This window comes from Trachinotus anak, unplaced genomic scaffold, assembly GCF_046630095.1.
Source record: "Trachinotus anak isolate AG129_WGS33_773 ecotype Australia unplaced genomic scaffold, CSIRO_AGI_Tana_v1 ptg000075l, whole genome shotgun sequence".
NCBI classification, from domain to species: domain Eukaryota; kingdom Metazoa; phylum Chordata; class Actinopteri; order Carangiformes; family Carangidae; genus Trachinotus; species Trachinotus anak.
In genome coordinates, this window is record NW_027273926.1 from 60001 (window position 1) to 65000 (window position 5000).

Below are 5000 nucleotides of genomic sequence, written 5' to 3' on the forward strand. Positions count from 1 at the left end.
GGAGCTCTGACACAGGGGAGAGAGGCATGGATGTGTGGCTGTGGAGGTGCTGTGTGGGCCTTTAATATCACAGGGCCAGTGGCTGGGTGATATGCCTGGGTGCTGGAGCTCTGACACAGGGCCAGAGAGGCATGTGTGTGTGGCTGTGGAGGTCCTGTGGAGGTGCTGTGTGGGCCTTTAATATCACAGGGGAGAAGCTGGGCCATGAGCCTGGGTGCTGGAGCTCTGATACAGGGGAGAGAGGCATGTGTGTGTGGCTGTGGAGGTCCTATGGGGGTGATGTGTGGCCCTTTAAATGTCACAGGGCCAGTGGCTGGGTGATATGCCTGGTGCTGGAGCTCTGATACAGGGGAGAGAGGCATGTGTGTGTGGCTGTGGAGGTCCTATGGGGGTGATGTGTGGCCCTTTAATGTCACAGGGCCAGTGGCTGGGTGATATGCCTGGGTGCTGGAGCTCTGACACAGGGGGATAGAGGCATGGATGTGTGGCTGTGGGAGGTCCTGTGGAGGTGCTGTGTGGGCCTTTAATATCACAGGGGGAGAAGCTGGGCCATGAGCCTGGCCCCTGGAGCTCTGATACAGGGGAGAGAGGCATGTGTGTGTGGCTGTGGAGGTCCTGTGGAGGTGCTGTGTGGGCCTTTAATATCACAGGGGGAGAAGCTGGGCCATTAGCCTGGCTCCTGAGCTCTGATACAGGGGAGAGAGGCATGGATGTGTGGCTGTGGAGGTGCTGTGTGGGCCTTTAATATCACAGGGCCAGTGGCTGGGTGATATGCCTGGGTGCTGGAGCTCTGACACAGGCCAGAGAGGCATGTGTGTGTGGCTGTGGAGGTCCTGTGGAGGTGCTGTGTGGGCCTTTAATATCACAGGGGGAGAAGCTGGGCCATGAGCCTGGCCCCTGGAGCTCTGATACAGGGGAGAGAGGCATGTGTGTGTGTGGCTGTGGAGGTCCTGTGTGGCCCTTTAATGTCACAGGGCCAGTGGCTGGGTGATATGCCTGGGTGCTGGAGGCTCTGACACAGGGGCAGAGAGGCATGTGTGTGTGGCTGTGGAGGTCCTGTGGAGGTGCTGTGTGGGCCTTTAATATCACAGGGGGAGAAGCTGGGCCGTGAGCCTGGCCCCTGGAGCTCTGATACAGGGGAGAGAGCATGTGTGTGTGTGTGGCTGTGGAGGTCCTGTGGAGGTGCTGTGTGGGCCTTTAATATCACAGGGGAGAAGCTGGGCCATGAGCCTGGCCCCTGGAGCTCTGATACAGGGGAGAGAAGCATGTGTGTGTGGCTGTGGAGTCCTGTGGAGGTGCTGTGTGGCCCTTTAATATCACAGGGCCAGTGGCTGGGTGATATGCCTGGCTCCTGGAGCTCTGACACAGGGGGAGAGAGGCATGGATGTGTGGCTGTGGAGGTCCTGTGGAGGTGCTGTGTGGGCCTTTAATATCACAGGGGGAGAAGCTGGGCCATGAGCCTGGCTCCTGGAGCTCTGATACAGGGGAGAGAGGCATGTGTGTGTGGCTGTGGAGGTCCTGTGGAGGTGCTGTGTGGCCCTTTAATGTCACAGGGCCAGTGGCTGGGTGATATGCCTGGGTGCTGGAGCTCTGACACAGGGGCAGAGAGGCATGTGTGTGTGGCTGTGGAGGTCCTGTGGAGGTGCTGTGTGGGCCTTTAATATCACAGGGGAGAAGCTGGGCCATGAGCCTGGCCCCTGGAGCTCTGATACAGGGGAGAGAGGCATGTGTGTGTGTGGCTGTGGAGGTCCTGTGGAGGTGCTGTGTGGGCCTTTAATATCACAGGGGGAGAAGCTGGGCCATGAGCCTGGCCCCTGGAGCTCTGATACAGGGGAGAGAAAGCATGTGTGTGTGGCTGTGGAGGTCCTGTGGAGGTGCTGTGTGGGCCTTTAATATCACAGGGGGAGAAGCTGGGCCGTGAGCCTGGCCCCTGGAGCTCTGATACAGGGGAGAGAGGCAGTGTGTGTGTGTGGCTGTGGAGGTCCTTGGAGGTGCTGTGTGGGCCTTTAATATCACAGGGGGAGAAGCTGGGCCATGAGCCTGGCCCCTGGAGCTCTGATACAGGGGAGAGAAGCATGTGTGTGTGGCTGTGGAGGTCCTGTGGAGGTGCTGTGTGGCCCTTTAATATCACAGGGCCAGTGGCTGGGTGATATGCCTGGCTCCTGGAGCTCTGACACAGGGGGAGAGAGGCATGGATGTGTGGCTGTGGAGGTCCTGTGGGAGGTGCTGTGTGGGCCTTTAATATCACAGGGGGAGAAGCTGGGCCATGAGCCTGGCTCCTGGAGCTCTGATACAGGGGAGAGAGGCATGTGTGTGTGGCTGTGGAGGTCCTGTGGAGGTGCTGTGTGGCCCTTTAATGTCACAGGGCCAGTGGCTGGGTGATATGCCTGGGTGCTGGAGCTCTGACACAGGGGCAGAGAGGCATGTGTGTGTGGCTGTGGAGGTCCTGTGGAGGTGCTGTGTGGGCCTTTAATATCACAGGGGGAGAAGCTGGGCCATGAGCCTGGCCCCTGGAGCTCTGATACAGGGGAGAGAGGCATGTGTGTGTGTGGCTGTGGAGGTCCTGTGGAGGTGCTGTGTGGGCCTTTAATATCACAGGGGGAGAAGCTGGGCCATGAGCCTGGCCCCTGGAGCTCTGATACAGGGGAGAGAAGCATGTGTGTGTGGCTGTGGAGGTCCTGTGGAGGTGCTGTGTGGCCCTTTAATGTCACAGGGCCAGTGGCTGGGTGATATGCCTGGGTGCTGGAGCTCTGACACAGGGGGAGAGAGGCATGGATGTGTGGCTGTGGAGGTGCTGTGTGGGCCTTTAATATCACAGGGCCAGTGGCTGGGTGATATGCCTGGGTGCTGGAGCTCTGACACAGGGCCAGAGAGGCATGTGTGTGTGGCTGTGGAGGTCCTGTGGAGGTGCTGTGTGGGCCTTTAATATCACAGGGGGAGAAGCTGGGCCATGAGCCTGGGTGCTGGAGCTCTGATACAGGGGAGAGAGGCATGTGTGTGTGGCTGTGGAGGTCCTATGGGGGTGATGTGTGGCCCTTTAATGTCACAGGGCCAGTGGCTGGGTGATATGCCTGGGTGCTGGAGCTCTGATACAGGGGAGAGAGGCATGTGTGTGTGGCTGTGGAGGTCCTATGGGGGTGATGTGTGGCCCTTTAATGTCACAGGGCCAGTGGCTGGGTGATATGCCTGGGTGCTGGAGCTCTGACACAGGGGGATAGAGGCATGGATGTGTGGCTGTGGAGGTCCTGTGGAGGTGCTGTGTGGGCCTTTAATATCACAGGGGGAGAAGCTGGGCCATGAGCCTGGCCCCTGGAGCTCTGATACAGGGGAGAGAGGCATGTGTGTGTGGCTGTGGAGGTCCTGTGGAGGTGCTGTGTGGGCCTTTAATATCACAGGGGAGAAGCTGGGCCATTAGCCTGGCTCCTGGAGCTCTGATACAGGGGAGAGAGGCATGGATGTGTGGGCTGTGGAGGTGCTGTGTGGGCCTTTAATATCACAGGGCCAGTGGCTGGGTGATATGCCTGGGTGCTGGAGCTCTGACACAGGGCCAGAGAGGCATGTGTGTGTGGCTGTGGAGGTCCTGTGGAGGTGCTGTGTGGGCCTTTAATATCACAGGGGGAGAAGCTGGGCCATGAGCCTGGCCCCTGGAGCTCTGATACAGGGGAGAGAGGCATGTGTGTGTGTGGCTGTGGAGGTCCTGTGTGGCCCTTTAATGTCACAGGGCCAGTGGCTGGGTGATATGCCTGGGTGCTGGAGCTCTGACACAGGGGCAGAGAGGCATGTGTGTGTGGCTGTGGAGGTCCTGTGGAGGTGCTGTGTGGGCCTTTAATATCACAGGGGGAGAAGCTGGGCCGTGAGCCTGGCCCCTGGAGCTCTGATACAGGGGAGAGAGGCATGTGTGTGTGTGTGGCTGTGGAGGTCCCTGTGGAGGTGCTGTGTGGGCCTTTAATATCACAGGGGGAGAAGCTGGGCCATGAGCCTGGCCCCTGGAGCTCTGATACAGGGGAGAGAAGCATGTGTGTGTGGCTGTGGAGGTCCTGTGGAGGTGCTGTGTGGCCCTTTAATATCACAGGGCCAGTGGCTGGGTGATATGCCTGGCTCCTGGAGCTCTGACACAGGGGGAGAGAGGCATGGATGTGTGGCTGTGGAGGTCCTGTGGAGGTGCTGTGTGGGCCTTTAATATCACAGGGGGAGAAGCTGGGCCATGAGCCTGGCTCCTGGAGCTCTGATACAGGGGAGAGAGGCATGTGTGTGTGGCTGTGGAGGTCCTGTGGAGGTGCTGTGTGGCCCTTTAATGTCACAGGGCCAGTGGCTGGGTGATATGCCTGGGTGCTGGAGCTCTGACACAGGGGCAGAGAGGCATGTGTGTGTGGCTGTGGAGGTCCTGTGGAGGTGCTGTGTGGGCCTTTAATATCACAGGGGGAGAAGCTGGGCCATGAGCCTGGCCCCTGGAGCTCTGATACAGGGGAGAGAGGCATGTGTGTGTGTGGCTGTGGAGGTCCTGTGGGAGGTGCTGTGTGGGCCTTTAATATCACAGGGGGAGAAGCTGGGCCATGAGCCTGGCCCCTGGAGCTCTGATACAGGGGAGAGAAGCATGTGTGTGTGGCTGTGGAGGTCCTGTGGAGGTGCTGTGTGGGCCTTTAATATCACAGGGGGAGAAGCTGGGCCGTGAGCCTGGCCCCTGGAGCTCTGATACAGGGGAGAGAGGCATGTGTGTGTGTGTGGCTGTGGAGGTCCTGTGGAGGTGCTGTGTGGGCCTTTAATATCACAGGGGGAGAAGCTGGGCCATGAGCCTGGCCCCTGGAGCTCTGATACAGGGGAGAGAAGCATGTGTGTGTGGCTGTGGAGGTCCTGTGGAGGTGCTGTGTGGCCCTTTAATATCACAGGGCCAGTGGCTGGGTGATATGCCTGGCTCCTGGAGCTCTGACACAGGGGGAGAGAGGCATGGATGTGTGGCTGTGGAGGTCCTGTGGAGGTGCTGTGTGGGCCTTTAATATCAC